Source organism: Oryx dammah, unplaced genomic scaffold (genome assembly GCF_014754425.2).
Source record: "Oryx dammah isolate SB20612 unplaced genomic scaffold, SCBI_Odam_1.1 HiC_scaffold_11164, whole genome shotgun sequence".
Classification (NCBI taxonomy): domain Eukaryota; kingdom Metazoa; phylum Chordata; class Mammalia; order Artiodactyla; family Bovidae; genus Oryx; species Oryx dammah.
Window position 1 is genome coordinate 6,900,751 of NW_024080557.1, and position 19,520 is coordinate 6,920,270.

Consider the following 19,520-nt stretch of genomic DNA (forward strand, 5'->3'; position numbering starts at 1 on the left):
TTCATCAGAAAAATGTGGAGTAGGACTTGATGATGGCTTTTCACTGAAACAGATAGGGCAGCTCTGTGTAAACCAAGGGAGTAGAGGAAGGGAGTCACTTAGGAGGGAGGAAGCAGGAACTCTGGGCGGACGGAGGGGTGGCCAATAACCAAGGATGAAACAAGGACAATTCTCACAAAGATGTGTCAATCCCAAGCCAGGTGCTTTGTACGCATCGTCTCTGCGATCCTCCCAAGGTTCTTAGGACACAAGTACTATCCTTATCCTCTGTTGCAAATGAGGACACAAAACCTCAATTCTGGGAAGGGGCTCCATGCAATTCAATCATCCATTTCATGGAATCATCCAATTCATCCATTGTTCCATCTGTTCCTTGAGCCAATGTTTATTAAGCAGCTCCTCTGTGTAAGGTGCGGTGCCGGACACTGAGGGTATTTGCCTACAGTCCTTTATCATTTACAAGACAATTTCATGAGAAGAATTTTGCTTGAGCATCGTCAGGACCCTGTGAGTTAGGAAGATAGTGTTAATCCTAATTTTCTAGTTCAGGTTTTCTCAGCCAAGGCACTGTTTTTATTTCCCTGAGCATAAGGTAGGGGGCTGGCCCATGCACTATAGGATGTTTAGCCACATCCCTGGCCTCTATCCCTTAGGTGCCAAGAGCACACCTCACTCTCACTTGCATCCTCAGTTGACACCGAAAACATCTCCAGACACCGCTAAACACTTCAATGAGACAAAATCACTCCTTGTTGTAACCCATTAAGCCAGTTCAATGACTTACCCAAAGTCAGCTGATTTTCAAGTGGAGAATTTAGAATTTGACCCTCATCTTCTGACCCCATGACAAGGCTTGGCCACAACACTGCAGCTTCCTTTAGAGAGTCTAACTGATCTCCTTCTGAAAGACAGGCAATCAAAAAAAAAAATCTCATAGGCACTAATTTAAGAAACTGTTATTAAGCCCATCTTATGTGCAAGCCCTATGCGGGGCACTCAGAATCCACGGTATAAAAATAAATAGGGTGTCAGATCTCCTTCTAATGGGGGAGATAATAAAATAACAAGTAAATAAATAAGCAAGACAATTTGAGATAGTTCTGCAGAGGACATAGAGGATAATTAAATGGCATAGATTAAGATGAGGAGAGGCAAACAGGCTCACTTTAAATAAGATGCTTAAGAGGGACAAATCAGAAGCTTGGGATGAAAACACACACTGTTATATATATAAGATAGATAACTAACAGGGACCTACTGGATAACATAGGGAACTCTACTCAAAATTCTGTGATAACCTATATAAGAAAAGAATCTAAAAAAGAATGAATATATGTTTATGTGGTGGCTCAGTCGATAAAGATTCTGCAGTGCAGAGAAGCAGATCTGATCCCTGGTCCGGAAGATCCCCTGGAGGAGAGCATGGCAACCTACTCCAGTATTCTTGCCTGGAGAATTCCATGGACAGAGGAGCCTGACGGGCTCCAGTCCTCAGGGTTAAAGTCAGACACGACTGAGCAACTAACACTTAACTGCATCACTTTGCTGTACACCTTAAACTAACAAAACACTGTAAATCAACTTTACTCAGATAAAATAGGAACTTCCCTGGCGGTTCAGTGGTTAAGACTTTGCCTTCCTATGTAGGGAGTGCTGGTCCAATACTTGATTGGGGAGCTAAGATCCTACATGCCTCGTGGACAAAAAAAAAAAAAAAAAAAACACAAAACAGAAAACAGAAAAAATATTGTAACAAATTCAATAAACACTTTAAAAATTTAACACCACTACAGAAAAATAAACTTGTGCACATTCTCCCTAAACAAATACATAAAATTGTGCATACACTCCTTTAAAAAAAAAAGACTTTAAATAAAATAAAATAAATAAATAAAATATAGGATGATTGGAGAGGTGCTAACATTTCAGCTGATGTCCAGCTGATGAGGAAAGAGCCCTGGGAAAAGCATACCAGGAAAAAGGTCTGACCAGTACATGGTCCCGAGGCAGAAGTGAGTCTGAGGAGCTACACCAGAGGTTTTCAAACTTCAGCAGGCAATAGAATCCCTATACTGGCTGGTTCAAACACAGATCGCTGGGGCCCTCCCCCAGAACTTATGATTCAGTAGAGTTTGGGCATGGCCCAAGAATTTGCATTTCTAGCCACTACGCAGAAGATGCTGATGCTGCTGGTTTAGTAACCACACTTTGAGAACCATTGAGTTAGAGCATCAGCAGAAAGGCTACTGTTTTTGGAGTATGCTGAGTGCAAGGAAGAGGACAGGAGGGAGAGAGAAGATGCAGGCACTTTTACATGCCCTGGTGCTGCAGGTCGGGCAAACTACTGGGATTTTCTTTTCGGTGGAATGGATAAGTCCTGGAGGATTTTAAGCAGGGGAGTGATATGATCTGATTTCCATTTTTAACAGCTCCCTCTCACTGATAGTAGAGCAAAAATGGAAGCAGGAAGTCAAGTTTATATTGTCATCTTCGGTCGCTAAGTTGTGTCCCATTCTTTGCAACCCCATGATCTGCAGCATGCCAGACTTCCCTGGCCTTCACTATCTCCTAGAGTTTGCTCAGATTCATGTCCATTTTTCTCAAGTCTTTATTCCTTACAGTAACAACTGGAAGCCAGGACGGCAAGCCAGGAGAGAAGGGAAACTTAAGTCCTGTCTTCATAGTACAGAAACAATGACAAGAGTCAAGCCAATAAGCCAAGTTGGTGGATACTTAGCCTGCGATTGCTTATGAGGCAAGATAGTCTGTATTAGTGTTTATCAAAACTGCACATTTAAATTGAGAATTTCCTCTATGATCTTAACTCTAGTGCTTGACATGGTTCAAGTCATATACATTTATATGTATCTGTGTCGTCCATGTGTATTTCACAACGTGAAACTGTCAGCTGTTTTCCGTGACAGGACATCCTCTCGTTGGTGAGTGTTTTCTGAGGAACAAATGGTGACAAAGAAGTTACCCTTACCTCAGTCTGGATGCCATTCTAGGGGCCTTGTGAAAGTTTCACTGACCCCTGGTGGAAGCACAAGCTCCACCCTGCTGGCTTGTCTTGGTAGCTTCTGTTTCCTTCCCAAGGAACTGTTTCATTCCTTTAACAATTCATGCACCACACAGCCCAAACTCCAGGAGGAGAAACAGACATGGAAAGAATCACAATAAAACTGGCTCCATGGTATAATTTACCAGGGGAGGAAGTTGCTACATTTGTGTGGGTCCCTATTAACATTTGAATATCTAATATAGATGAGTAACTGAGAGAAAATGAGAAATGGAAATGTCAACTATCGAAGGTGATGAAATCAGGAAGAAGACACCCACAATTCAAGCCAATTTTCCCCACTAGATTGTACTATTCTTTGTTATGTAATAGTCTGTCAACGTTCCCTTCACTTAGGGGAAAAAAAATATTAAACTTCTGATACCCAGTGGAATCGTTTGTCTTCTATCTATCAACTGAAAAATGTGTATCCTCTTGCACTTATATACTACCCTTGGTGCATAATTATTGATGACTGCAGTGATAACTGAGAGACTCCACAGGATCTTAAAAGTACGTGCTAACTCACTCGAAGGAGACTAGATTATGTCCAGTCCTATTTCAGTGATTCAAATGCAGTTCATGACTGTCAAAATCATTTAAAGTTGGTGGTCCATGTATTGTGTATGGGTAACTAGTTATTAGCATGGTGATAATATGGACTGTAAAGCTAGTTATTTGAGTGATGCTTCAAGGTTGTTATTTGATCAAATTTGCTCTATTTCCATGAATCATACTTCTTGAGGTCTGAGGAGGAAGCCTCTAAGCCTGTAGCCTTTCAGGAAGCCTGTAGCCTTTCTAAATAGATTAAAATATACACATACATCTACCAAAGTCTGCATGGCTGGGGACTGACCTCTCGCCTGGATAAACTGTCACTCTGAAAAGTTGTAATCTAAACAAACAAAGTGAAAGTGAAGTCGCTCAGTCGTGTCTGACTCTTTGCAACCCCATGGACTGTAGCCTACCAGGCTTCTCTGTCCATGGGGTTTTCCAGGCAAGAATACTGGAGTGGCTGCCATTTCCTTCTCTAGGGGATCTTCCCCACCCAGGTCGCCTGCATTGCAGGCAGATGCTTTACCCTCTGAGCCACCAGAGAAGCTGAAACAAACAAAAACCATTCCTCAAATTGTAAACTGTCCACCTAGTTAAAGCTATGGTTTTTCCAGTAGTCATGTACAGATGTGAGAGTTGACTATAAAGAACGCTGTCAAAGAATTGATGCTTTTGAACTTTGGTGTTGGAGAAGACTCTTGAGAGTCCCTTGGACTGCAAGGAGATCCAAGCAGTCCATCCTAAAGGAGATCAGTCCCGAATATTCATTGGAAGGACTGATGCTGAGGCTGAAACTCCAATTCTTTGGCCACTTGATGTGAAGAACTGACTCATTTGAAAAGACTCTGATGCTGGGAAAGATTGAAGGCGGGAGGAGAAGGGGACGACAGGATGAGATGGTTGGATGGCATCATCGACTCAATGGACACGAGTTTGAGTAAGCTCTAGGAGTTGGTGATGGACAGGGAGGCCTGGTATGCTGCAGTCCAAGGGGTCGCAAACAGGTGGACACGACTGAGCGACTGACTGATACATAATGTTAGGTCTACCCAAGTACATCAACTTCCCAACAAATCTCTCTCTACTTCTCTCTTTAGACACCTTTATTCTTCATTTCCCAGAGACTGATCCCCCTGTGGAAGTGCAGACAGCTTGAGAACACTAAGAAAAAAGGTATGAAGAAGACTCATATTTAAATATATTTCAATATATTTATATGTAAATTTCAGCATAGGCTTTGTCTCATTGAAAATCTGAATATTTAAATGTCACAAATGCAAAAGCAGACTAAAAATATACATTGTGGCTTTAATTAAGCTTTGAGAAGGGAATTGCCTACAGAAGCATTCTCACTTTTCCTAACTGTTCTCTTCTACCCAAGAAGGAGCCTGCCCTCATTGAAGGCCCAATAATTCCTCATCACACAGGAAAAATGCAGACTTTAGTCCTGTTTAAGACTGGATAAGCCTGACTCCTTTTTGTTCTTTGAGGCCTGTGGAGGCTTGTTTTTAATAGGAACCCCTGGTCAAAGACTGCTCCAGGTGCAATGCAGACAGGCCCCAGTGCTTTGTAGAACTGCCTCCCCATCTCAGTTATTGTCCCTCCCACCCTGACAACTTGTCCATCTAAGTTCAGATATGACCTGTCACCTGCTCCTTGGCTTGTCTGATCTTAGAATCCCTTGCAACAGGAGCTGCCAATGGCTGCAAATTAGAAGCCATCTTGGGGAGGATGATGCTAATCCGTTCGGGGCTTAGGAAGAGACCACCAAACAGGTTTTGGAGAATGAGAACACTCACACCAATTGGAGGGGGTGGGACACTTTGTGGCTGTCCTGACCACCTGACTTCTGAACAACACACCCCTAGGTGCGGGAGAAGGGCCCCCATGAATGACCTACCTCTGTCTATGACCAGCAGGGCTGTCATTTCGTGGATATCAGAGATCTTTCTGATATTTCCCGGTCTGGTTATGGTGTCATATAGCTGTTCAGCTGTGTACACTTCCATCTGTGCAGAATATTTACCTAATGAGCTGCATTCCATTGGGGGCAGGAGAGCTCAGTGGTTAAACCCAGGAGGTTCAGAGACTGATCATCTGGGTTCCATCATGATACTTCCACATCACACTGGCTGTGACTTGAGGCAAGTTAATTACGGGCTCTAAGCCTCAGTCTCCCCCTCTGCTCTCCCCAATGATAATAACTACTTCAGATGTATATGAAGTAATGCATATAAAATATTTAATAGAGCACCCAGCACCTAGGAGGAGGTGCTTAATAAATGCCTAACAGTATAATGGCCTCCTACTCTCCATCTCTTCCGGGCTCTCCAGCAACCCCTTAGAATTAAAGTGACTTGGTTTCACAATCGGTGTTTCAGCAGTTCTGTCTTCCAGAATTTGAATTAATGTCCTTTGTGATTAAGATTGGCATTTCAGCAAATCATGCTGAAGTGTTACAGTGGCGGCAAAGGGACATGTCCATTCATTCATTTATCCATCGAATAACACATATTTATTGAAAGCCCACTATGTCCCAGGGAGGGCACTGGGCATGGGCCATGTGACTACAACAGACCAAATGTTACCTGGGAGAGACCGTGTAGTCTACTCAGGGAGACTCACAAATAAATAAACCAATTAAGCAAGGGCCAGATTCTAGTGGTGCTCAGGGTAAGAAAAGTGTGTTGAAACGGAGGCATTATTTAAATAGAGTGACCAGGCAGTGAGAGCAGAGACAGGGAGACATGTGAGCAGAGACATGAAGGCTAAGAAGGAGCCTGTGTTGCAAGGAGGTGGGGTAGGAAGCTTTCAGAGCAAAGGAAGAGCAGATGCTGACACCCGAAGGTCAGATGAACTGGGCTGCCTTATTAGGAGCAGAAAACAGGACGGAGTGGCTACAGCCTTGTGAATAAGACACCAGGCCCTGCATTTAAGCAGCTGCTATCTAAGGAGGCTGTTGGTGATGATAGGTTTGCCAGTTCTCCATATAAAAAGGAAGCTGGAGAGACTCAGAAAAACTGAGACAAGGCACTGGGGGCAATCAAGCCCATATCCCTCCAAGTACTCCATTTATCAAGTTTTTCCTTAATCCCTCCATCCACTGATGGGCTCCAGAATCAAGCCCAACATTTTTATTTATTTATTTATTTATTTTAAATTATTTTTGGCTGTACTGGGTCTTTGCTGTTGCTCGCAGACTTAGTTGCTCCATGGCATGTAGAATTTTCCCAGACCAGGAATCAAACTTGTGTCCCATGCATTGAAAGGCAGATTCTTAACCTCTGGACCACGTGGGAAGCCGAAGCCCAGCATTTTAACTTTACATTGCGTTTATTTTTTTCTATGCCTATCTCCTGGGACAAGAGTCCCAAGAAAAGTCAACCCATGTCTTATTCATCTTCGTAATTCCAACATCTAGCACAATGCCTCACCCTTGGTTGGTGCCTTATAAATATTTGTTGATGAGTCACCACTAAATGTATTGTACTTGATGTTGCCAGGCAATGTACTAAGTGCTTTAAACATATTAATTCAACTAATCCTCTTTACACCACCTAAAGGTATATACTATCGTTAGTAACAGTTTACAGAAGAAATGAAGACACAGAGAGGTTAAGTAAGCCGCTCACGCTCTTACAGCTAGGATGGAGTTGAGCTAGGATTTGAATCCAAGTAGTCTGGCTCCAAAGCCTCTACTCTTAGTCACATGCAGTGCTTCTCAAACTACCTTGTGTGAACGTCACCTGGAAAATATGTGAAAATAGACATTCCAGGGCCCCGCTTGCAGAGTTTTTAATTCAATAGTTCTATTAGTTATCTATTGCTGTGTAACAAATTACCCCAAGATTAGAGGCTTATAACAACAAATATTTATCATCTCCAGTTTCTGTGAATCAGCAGTCTGGGCTCAGCTTAATCAGGTTCTCTGGCTCAGAGACTTTCAAAGTCTCCTCTAATCAGGGTGTCGGGGAGAGCTGATGCTATTTCAAGGCTTGACTAAGGCAGATCCTGTTCTCTGCTCACTCATGCGGCTGTTGGTGGACCTTCAGTCATTACTGGCTGTTAACCTGAGATATTAGTTTCTTGCCCCAGAGCCCTCCCCAAAAGGATGTTTAAAATAGGGCAGCTGGCTTCCCTCACAGCAAGCGAGAGAGTGAGAGAATATCCAAGACCATCCCCATGTCTTTCTATATCTTCATCTAGGAATTGACATCTTCCTGCCTAGTCTTAGAGATTACCTCCTGTGGGAATATGGGGTGGGACCCAAGAATTTATATTTCTATCGAGTTCTCAAGTGATGACGACAATGATGCTGCCACTAGAGGACCACACTTTGAGTAACACCACTACACTGTAGTAGAAGGAAGGGAGGGATGGAAGAAGGAAGGAAGGAAAGAAGGGAAGGAGGGAGGGAAGAGAGAGAAGAGGAAGAAGGAAACCCAGGAAACAATCCTCGATTGGAACACATATTGTATTTACACAGGGCCTTTCTCCACCCTGGCCCATCCTGACCACCACCTGTACACTCGAGGCTCCTATCAAAAACTGTCAAGAAGGTAACCGTGAACCTAGAAAACCAGACGTCCACTCTGTCACTCCTTGGAAAAGCATAACTTTACCCCAGGTTGATACATCCTGTCTTCCACTTCCCGTAAGTCTACCCTCTAGGCAATACAGAATAGTTCCCTGATGGCCCCTAACCCTGCCTAGTGACTTACAACCTCATGGAGCAAAGCGGGGGGTTAATTGCAGGAGATTCTCTTTCCTGCCCCCTGCTTTTGAGAAGGATTGAACTTGAAGTGCTCTCCCTGCTGCGATTAGACAGGACTTTCTGGTTGGTCTTCCCTCTGAGCATCTTCTTCCCCTTCCCGACCATGGTGGTGCTGGACCCCCTGCTGCCTAGTAGTGGGAGAGGGAAGGGTGGCTCTGGAAGGCTGGCCCCGGCTCTCTCTCTTGCTGGCAACTCCAGAAGCTTCGTGCAGCACGCTTCTCCTTCCCCAGCAGGAAGGAGGAGTGTTTGCTGGAGCTGAACAGCTGCTCAGGGTGCAGGGAGGCGAATGTTACTAAATATATGTTCTCGTTGTACATTGGTGTGTCAAGAAAAATTATATCTCCATGTTCTCCACTTGGGTGTTCTTTAAAAAAAAAAATAACAAAACAAACTCCTTACACGAGCACAGTGTACCTCTTAACTCCTGCCCAACAACCTGACTGAATAATTCAGTTGCTGTCTAATTTATTTTTTTCCCCACACCCTTCAAATCAAAGTCCCCTTGTCACATTCTGGGAGCTTCTGGTACATTCTACCAGTCCCACTCCACACGCCACTTGGCTCTTTGGGTCTCTTCTCCTTCCAGGCTTGTTTCCAAGCGTTTCTCAGGGTGGAATTCAGAGTAACATGCTTGAGATTGCCAGGGAAGAAGGATCTTTAAAGTGAGGGCAAGTTATCATGGTATTGGGCTTCCCTGGTGACTCAGGTGGTAAAGAATCTGTTTGCAGTGTGGGAGACTGGGGTTCAATCCCTGGGTGGGGAGGATGCCCTGGAGGAGGAAATGGCAACCCACTCCAGTACTCTTGCCTGGAGGATCCCTCGGACAGAAGAGCCTGGTGGGCTACAGCCCATGGGGTGGCAAAGAGTTGAACATGACTGAGTGACTAACATTTTCACTTTCATACTTATCATGATAGTAGTGCTGTCTGTCCTTTTTGTCTAAATCATAAATCAATTTCTAGAAAGCTATAAAAGTATCATATGTACTACATATGTGTGCATGTGTAGCATATGTGTGTGTGCAGAAGTAGGGCCTTAAGTCAGATCATCACTGTTAAGCTGTGTGTGGGTGTGTTAGTCGCTCAGTCGTGTCCAACTCTTTGCAACTCCATGGACTATAGCCCACCAGGCTTCCCTGTCCATGGGATTCTTTAGGCCAGAATACTGGAGTGGGTTGCCATTTCCTCCTCCAGGGGATCTTCCCAACCCAGGGATCAAACCCAGGTCTCCTGCATCGCAGGAGGATGCTTAATCATCTGAACCACAAGGGAAGCAATATTATGTTGACTGTGCTGTTTTTATGAGTAAGTTCAGTTACTGATTTGAATGCAGCACTGAGATCCTCCCTTTAACTGGAAAGAAACTGATGTGCACCAGTTGGTCTTATTAATCTAAGGTGGGAAATTGCTTTTTAAATGTATGAAGCCCACGCTCCTAAATATTCTCTTAGTCACCAATATGGAATTGACCTAGACTCACAATTATTCCCGTTATTCCCTTTATTCCCTTCAAACCAGTCTTTACCTCTTCTTTCCTTTACTTACACTGAAAGCCAGAATTCTCCAACCTACCCAGCATCTAATTGTGTGCAATAAACCTTTGTTGAATGAATGGCTAATAGATAAACCCATATTCTCAAGAAAAGCTAATTAAAATAAAATGGAGTAGATATATGGTTTAAACCAAGTCTTGCTTTAAGACCAACTAATTTACTGAAATCTGAAAATGGATCACTTCGGCTTGCTAAAGCTGTGGAAGAGAACTGCATGGAATGAAAGGCTCCCTTTACTGAATCCCCTCTGTGTGAAGTTGATCATTTCATCTGGCGTCAAGCATTCCTGTCCATGTCTCTATAGTCTTGCTGCTCCCATCTTATTGCATCTGTTGATTGAGACACTAGAAGTTTCAGAAGGACTGTTAACTTCATAAGGACAAGGATGATCTATTTTTCATCTCTGTTTCCTGCACACCTCGCACAGTACCTGCCACAGTTAAGTGTGCACAAAATTCATGTGGAACGAATGAGGGAAGGAGTGAATGAATCCCTAACTTAATGTAATTTTACCAAGAGGGTTGGAAAGATAAAATAAAAATTTTAGGTCAAAGGTTTGGAAACAAGTACATCTTGAAAATCAATCATCAGCCTGGTAAATCATCTTTGAAATGATACAGGCCACTAGCAGGATGGGATTTTCTTTATGATAAGTTGATTTTCACTCACTTTTCAGTGCTTATAATCAGTGAAAGGAGGCACACATCTAGAATTGCTGTCTTATTTCTCTAAGCCTATTGAGTCTTATTCTCAATAGATTTACTACTGTCTAGGTCAGAGATCCAACCAGTCCATTCTAAAGGAGATCAGTCCTGGGTGTTCTTTGGAAGGAATGATGCTAAAGCTGAAACTCCAGTACTTTGGCCACGTCACGCAAAGAGTTGATTCATTGGAAAAGACTCTGATACTGGGAGGGATTGGGGGAAGGAGAAGAAGGGGACGACAGAGGATGAGATGGCTGGATGGCATCACTGACTCGATGGACGTGAGCCTGAGTGAACTCCGGGAGTTGGTGATGGACAGGGAGGCCTGGCATGCTGCAATTCATGGGGTCATAAATAGTCAGACACGACTAAGCGACTGAATGGAACTGAACTGAGGTCTCGTTTTCAAGACTGCACCCAAGTATTCATTTGGCTCTATGGAGTGGTCATTAACTGTCCCAGAATCAATGTCCCTAGAGTAATGAAGTGGCCCCATGGCCAAGCAGCCAACATCAAGTTTTGTAATTCAGCCATCTTCTTGGCCCCTTCCCAAGTCTCCTGTTGGGGAAGGGCTTGGAGGCAAGCTGCCAAGACCCAAGGGTGAGGGAACCTGTGTGCCTCTTCTGGCTTCATGGCCAGTGTCGTCAATAAACTGTTTCCCACTTTAAACCTTTTAAAGGTTTCCCTTGCTGGAGACATGATGAGATGAAATTTACTATAAAACCATGCTGCCAGAGAAAACCAGTTTTACCCTTTAAAAGCTGGAATGATTGCTTCCCCAAGGAACTCTGAAGTCTGAGAGTGATTCAGTGGCATTGATATCACTCATGAAAGAAAAGGGAGCCATTTTTCCACTTCCCCTTTCTCTTCCAACTACAGGTATGTGTCCGGCCTCTCACAATGTGAGCACAGTGTCACTGGCAGAAGGGATCTCGTTCTAGGTATTTGTCTTTCTGCAGGGGCTACTCCAGGGACCAACAGGCAAACAATCAATGATTTATGTTTTAAAGTTTCTAACTTTGTGGCTGAAATGATTATAAAGAGCAAATTTTTACAAAGATTAACAGAATATAATACAAGTGGGGGAGGGGTTATACTTTTTCTTTCTTTGGCTAGTTTCTTTTTAGATTTATTTACTTTTAATTGGAGGATAACTGCTTTACAATATTGTGTTGGTTTCTGCCATACGTCAACAAGGATCAGGCTCAGATATACATATGTCACCTCCGTCTTGAACCTCCCTCCAACCTCCCACCCCATCCCACCCCTCCAAGTTGTCACAGAGCACCAGTTTGAGTTCCCTGCATCATACAACCAATTCCCACGGGCTACCTATTTTACATATGGTAATGTATATGCTTCCCCACTCCTCTCCCAATTTGTCCCTCTCCTTACGCCACTATGTCCTCAAGTTTGTTCCTTGGCTAGTTTCTGATATAAGAAACAGCACAGGCAAACTCAAAAGTGCTTTAAATAAAATGTCTTTCCCTTAGCTTCTCACTTAACTGGTGGTCTAGAAATTGGCTTTGGTTGGTGACGCAGGTTAATAGTTTCAGTAAGAATCCAGGGGGCAGAAAGAGGAAAGCAACCAATCACACGCAAAGGAAACCCCATAGGTGCTCCAGCTGATTTTTCAGCAGAAACTTTACAGGCCGGAGGGAGTGGAAGGATATATGTAAAGTATTAAAAGGGAAAAATCTTACAACCTGAAGTCCTCTATCAGGCAAGGTTACCATTCAGAATTGAAAGACAGATCAAGAGTTCCCCAGAAACAGAAAAACTAAAGGAGTTCAACACCACTAAACTAGTCCTACAAGAAATGCTAGAGAGTCTTCTTTTAGTAGAATAAAAAGGCCATAACTAAATCAGAGAACATATAAAAGGAAAAATCATGCTGGTAAAGGCAAATAGCAAAAGTAGTGGATCAGCTTCTTAAAAACCTACAATGAAGGTTAAAAGACAAAAGCAGTATAGTCAACTATAACTACAGTGATTAATTAAGGGGTACACAAAATATAAAGTATGATATTAAAAATATGAAACATTGGGAAGAGGAGTAAAAATATAGTGCTTTTATTTATTTTTTTTAATTTTTATTTTTACTTTATTTTGCTTTCCAATACTGTATTGGTTTTGCCATACATTGACATGAATCAGCCACGGGTGTACATGAGTTCCCAATCCTGAATCCCCCTCCCACCTCCCACCCCATATCATCTTTCTGGATCATCCCTGTGCACCAGCCCCAAGCATCCTGTATCCTGTTATAGTGCTTTTAAAATGTCTTCAAACTCCAGCAACTACTAGCTTAAAATTGAAGACTATACATACAGGTTGCCATAGAAGAACCTCATGGTAACCACAAACCAAAAACTTACAATGGATACATAAAAAATAAAGGCCTTCATCCATGGCTCAATGGTAAAGAATCTGCCTGCCAAAGCAGGAGATACAGGTTTGATCCCTGGGTCAGGAAGATCTCCTGGAGGAGGAAATGATGACCCACTTTCCAGTATTTTCACCTGGGAAATCCCATGGACAGAGGAGCCTGAAGGGCTACAATCCATGGGATCACAAAGAGTTGGACACAACTGAGCACACACACACACAAAGAAAAAACAATCCCCTTAGGCTCCTCAGTCCATAGGATTCTCCAGGCAAGAATACTGGAGCGGGTTGCCATTCTCTTCTCCAGGGGACCTTCCCAACCCAGGGCTCAAACCCTCATCTCTTCCATCTCCGGCACTGGCAGGCAGGTTCTTTACCTCCAGTGCTACCTGGGAAGCTCAGTAATACTAAAGGGATCCGTCAAACCACAAGGAAAGAAACCAAGAGAAGACAGGACGTGTGTGTTACGATATATACAGTCATACACACATAAAATGAAATATTACTCAGTCATAAAAATAGTGAAATCTTGCTGTTCGCAGCAACGTTGATGGAACTGGAGGGTATCGTGCCAAGTGAAAAATGTCAGAGAAAAGTAAATACCTATGATTTCACTTACACATGGAATGTAAAAAACAAAACAAACAAAACATAACAAAAATAGACTCACAGATACAGAGAACAAACTGGTAGTTGCCACAGGGGAGGGAGGTCGGGCTGGGGGGCGGGCAGATGACAGAGGCGAAGGAGATTAAGAGGTATGGGCTCACCGTTAATAAAAATAAATAAGTTGTGGGGATATAACATACACACGTGGAATACAGCCTGTATTGTGGTGATCATTTCATAACGGATAAAAATACTGAATCACTATGTTGTGTACCTGAAAGGATTATCATGCTGTATGTTAAGGGTTCCCATTTTTCCATCTACTTTTCTATCAGTAAAGTCGGCAATAACGCTATGAACTCCGGGAGTTGGTGATGGACAGGGAGGCCTGGCGTGCTGTGATTCATGGGGTCGCAAAGAGTCGGACACGACTGAGCGACTGAACTGAACTGAACTGAACTGAGGGCTGCACCTGGTGGCTCAGATGGTAAAGAATCTGCCTGCAATGCACAAGACCCAGGGTCAATCCCTGGGTCGGGAAGATCCCCTGGAGAAGAGAATGACTACCCACTGCAGTATTCTTGCCTAGAGAATTCCACGGACAGAGGAAAATGGCAGGCTACAGTCCATGGGGTCACAAAGAGTTGGACACGACTAACTAACACACACATGGCTACACCAGCTCTAGGCATCTGTCCTCACAAAACCCAACCAAGAGCAGGAAGAAAGAGGAGCCACACCAGCTTTTGGCCATGCCACTCTCCTTCTAATTAAAGAGGAAAAGTACCACGGAACACCCCTTCCCCAGCATCTTTTTACATTTCATTGACCAGAAGTGAGTCAATGCTATAAATCACCAGCAAGAGAGAATGCAAAGACCATGACTGGCTGCATTAGTCTGGGTTCTCCAGAGAAAGGGAATCAGTAGAGGAAAAATATGTTCATATGTATATGTCTGTGTGATATAATTATATGTATTTAAAAAGTTTTTATATAAAGAGATTTATTATAAGGTACTGGTTCATGTGCCGATGGAAGCTGACAAATCCCAAGCTCCACAGTCAGCCAGCTGGAGGCTCAGGTTCAGGAGAACTGATGGTGTCAGGTCCAGTCTCAGCACAAGCGTGAGTTAGAAACAGAAGAACACTGATGTCCCAGCTCTAAAACACTCAGGAAAGAGAAGATCTTCGTAATCTAGGCAGGCTACTGGATTGGATGAAGCCCATCCACACTGAGGGGAGCAATCTGCTTCACGAAATCAACTGATTCAAGTGTTAAATCTCATCCAGAAACACCCTCATAGGCACATTCAGTTTAACCAAATATCTGGGCACCCCATGGCCGAGTCGACACAAAATTAACCACCACTGTGGCTTAGATTAAGAATAATCTATCAGGGCTGAGCCTACTTTTCCTAGCAAGTCACTGCTCAATAGACAGACAATATTTGGAGTGTGTTAGCAAGACAAAAAGATGGGATGTTGGCTAGGCCACAGGTTGTTTCTTTGCAGGTGTTTATGTGTTTATGAAAATTAAGCTTTTAAAAGTGGGTTAACAACAAAATCCAAAAAAATGTGGGTGATAGTCATATGACTGTCTCTCTGGGGCATTACAAAACTATATATATATATATTATTCTACACACATATTATTGTAGAAAATCCTAAAAGTGTAGATAAGTGAAGAGGTGATAAAAATGATCTGAAATCCCATTATCAAGTGACAACCAGTGTTAAAATTTCCATATACATATACTTCTAACATTTTCCTATTCATATTAACACATTTTTAGAGAAAAGCAAGATCATACTGAACAACACTATTTTGCAATGGAAATTCTCTCTTGCAATATACTTCACACATATTGACTTATTCCATATTGACTTACACAGTTCTACTGCATGATTTTTTTTTTGGTTATACAGTTGTTCCACATTTTGCTTAAGCAATCCCCTATTGGACATTTAACTTATAAAGATATTTCTATATAAAAAGGGGTCCTGTTCAGAATGTTGCAATACTCAGAGTTTTTCCATCCTTCAGTGAGGGCTTCCCATATATAGCAGTGCCCCTGGTGCCAGCAACTGGGGAATGCACAGTCCTAGAGTGTACTTCTCATTTCTTTGAATCCCTTCTTCTTTGGTGTGATATTAGTTGTGTGTGAATTGCTCCTGTCCTCAACTAGTGTTTTTAGAGCGTTAAGAGGATTGAAGACCCATTCCCCACACTGCTCCATACTAACTCTGGAGGCAATGGCAGGGGAACTGGAAAATGTGACTCTGTTAGCAGGGTTCACAGAGCGTTTCTAAACCATGTACTTCCAGAAACCTGGATGGCATCCTCTAAGACCTGAATCACAAATGTCTGTTCCAAAGCCAGAGCAATACTTGCTACATTCAACAGCTCATTGGACTTCTTTCTGGAACCAGCCTAAATTCTCCTCTTCGGTCACAACCACTGGAGCCAAATGTTATTAATCTTAGGAGCTTTTCATGGGTAGATTTACTTACATGTATTTTCATTACCAAAACTATAGTTAATGTGTGGGTGATTTCATAATGTGACCAGGTGGTGGTGAGCATGTGGCTTTCCCGATGGCTCAGTGGTAAAGAATCCACCTGCCAACGAAGGGAAACTTGGGTTTGATCCTTAGGTAGGGAAGATCCCCTGGAGGAGGAAATGGCAACCCACTCCGAATGCTTGCCTGGACAATTCCATGGACAGAGGAGCCTGGCACCTTACAGTCTATGGGGTCACAAAGAGTCAGACACAACTGAGCATGCCTGCACGTTGGCCAGTATGCACTTATTACGTGTTTTGGGTGAGAGAGATTACATAACCATGAATAGTATTGTATATATCACATTAATTAATCAGAACTATATAATTTTATCTGAATAATTTCCACATTGACAAAATTGGCATTTTCATCACCTATTACATTCTCTCATTTTATGTTATTTTTCTTCCTGAGATTTCTTATGAATATTAAAATAGAGTCCTAGAAGTCAAGACCCAGCTCAGTGCCCCATGTAGAAAGCATGTGATAAAGGATTTTTCCCTTTTCACTTTTGTACGATGTTCTAGTTTACAAAGCATTTTGATGTACACTATTCATTTGGTTTTCTTGACCCTGAGAGGGAGGTGACACAGTCTATATCCATTCTGCATATGAGAAAGCATTTAAATCTAGCTATCAGTCCTACTTCCTTTTATAGATCACAAATTATTTCAAGACAAATGCCTTCTCTGTGCTTCTTTCTCTCAAATAGCTCAGCAAGTCAGGGTTCAATGAATGACACAAGGAAACAATGAGAATGTTTTTTTCCCCATCAAAATCCACCTTAAAACAGGGTGGTCATTTTTTTTGCCTCCAGAAATTTTGCTGCTAATAGAGAAAGACAAAATACCTTTTCTAATGTGAATTTATGGAATGATTGTCTGCCCCATAAAAAATTATTCTCCAGCTTGGAGCAATTAAAGTGGTCTCTCTCCTCTCCAAATTAATGTAATTAATACTACAGTCTTTGTTGTTTATCATGTCTTGATAATATCACAAGGGAATGAAAATATTGGCTCTTTTATCCCTTTAAATAGCTGAGATGAAACTGTTGGAGCTCTAATGTTACAACAGCTGTTTCTCATGTCCAGGAATATAATTGGTTGGTACTGAGGCTATTTAAATTGTAAGAAATTGACTTTGGTTTTATGCTTGCCTACTTCTGGTGAAGGGAGAGATGGAAAATGTTAGCTTTCTCCTGTAAAGAAAAGACAAAACCTTCCCCTCGATGAAATAGAAGCTTCCAGGTCTCATCTCTGTAATTTTCTTTACCAGTGCACCATCTCCGGGCTTGCTGGGTAACACGGCTGGGAAAGCAGGACCATTCTAGCTTTCCTCCTAATTAGCTCCCAGCCCAACACAGCTGGTCGAAATGCATCAGGGCTTTCCCACGAGGGCCTCTTTCTGGAAGTAACTATAAAGTGGTCTGGTCTCCCGTGGCAAATTCAGTGTGGGATTGGAGACCATGATGATTCCAAACGATCTGTAGAAGGGAGATGCTTTTGATCCGAATACCTTTATTGCTTGGGGACATGGTTCTCAAAGCGTTGTCCCGGATCAGCACCATCAGCATCACCTAGGAACTGGATGTCCACGCAGATTCCCAAGCCCACCCTAGTCCTACTGAATCAGAAACCTGAGAGAGGGTGGACACAGAAATCTACGGCTTAACAAGTTTTCCAGGTGATTTTGATATACACTAAACTGAAGCCCACTGGCTCAGACGACAACCAAGTTTTCCTCGTGTGCGTCAGTCTACTCCTAGCTTATTTATTGCTTAACCTCCATCGATATGTTAAAGAATAGAGCCTCTGGCAAGAACACACTCCTATATACAAGCCCCCAGAGAGTAAGCCCACCCCCTTACTGTCGCTCTTTTCCTCATTTGTTTCTGGAGTTGTAGGGCCCTGCCTCTCAATCTTTACTGGACACACGAATCATACAGAGATCTTGTTAAAATGCAGCTTCCAATTCAGCACGTCTATAGAGTGGAGCCCGAGGGTCTGCATTTCTAACAAGCTCCCTAGTGACGGTGCTGCTGGTCCAGAGACCACACAGGTATGACTGGAGAAGTGACTGGAGGACCTGGCGGTCTAATCGTGAAATCAAGCGCGCACTGGCACAGATAACAAACGGTCCTACAGGACCTGCCAGTTGGTCTGTACAAAGTGAGAGAGCCAAACAGCATTACAAGAGTTTATCAGGTTGGATCTGTTTAAAAATAATTTTTCAATTAAAAAACTTTTTTGGCTGCACTGGGTCTTCGTTGCTGCCCGCAGGCTTTCTCTAGTTGCAGTGTGCAGGGCTTCTCCTTGTGGTGGCTTCTCTTGTTGCGAAGCACAGGCTCTAGGGCTTGCGGGCTTAGTAGTTGCACGTGCTCAGTTGCTTCGTGGCATGTGGGATCTTCCTGCACCAGGTGACCCCTGCACTACAAGGATTCCTAACCACTGGACCACGAGGGAAGCCCCAGGTTCCATCTTGAAGGGCCTTAGACAAAGACCTTTCTTTCTATTGGAGAAAAGTTGTTTGTATCTACTTTCTTCCTCTCTGTGTTCTCAGAACCCTCACGCTTTCTTCCCCCTTGCCTCCTACAGAATACCTTCCTCCCTCCTTTCCCTCCCACTTCGCACAACCTTTGTTCACCAGCCCAATATTGTCACTCTGAAGCTGCTTTCAGAGTGTTGATGCTCCCATCAATTCTCATGAACCAAAAGGCTAGAACCAGTACCCAAACCACAGAATGAGATCTAGTGGGAAAGTCACAAGGGGACTCTAAGCGGAAGATGGAATTTCACTACCAAAAGAGCTTTTCCAGTTGCAAAACCAGATATTCACCACTGCGTTCTGATTTCCCTGGTGTTCTCTAACCAATGAGCTATAGCCTCTCCATCCTTTAGGCTTTCTCCTTAGACTGGAAAGAAATCAAGTACGTGTTGGATATTTCCAGCAGCTTCCAGACTGGTTAAAGTTTCCTTTAACCTTTGAAAATGACTTCGAAGTTTCCCCTTGAGAAAACCTGGTAGGATGCACAGCTGGTATCTTCACTCCTGGAGCTGGGTCCCTAGCCCAGCTGCAGCTATGTAAATTGGGGGAGGGGGAGTCACTTTGATGTCTGCTGTGAAATAATGTCAGGAGACCTGAGATGTGAAATTTAGAATAAAACTGTGATCAAGTCGGCAAAGGAGACAACCCAGGGCTTCCTGTTTGGACAAATTCCAAGGCAGTTTCTTTCTGCCTCCTCTTCCCTGTCCATTTCTTTGGTAATAGGGGTTCTTCCTCCACCAGAATGTGCACCCCCATTTCCCAATAGTGCTTGTCAC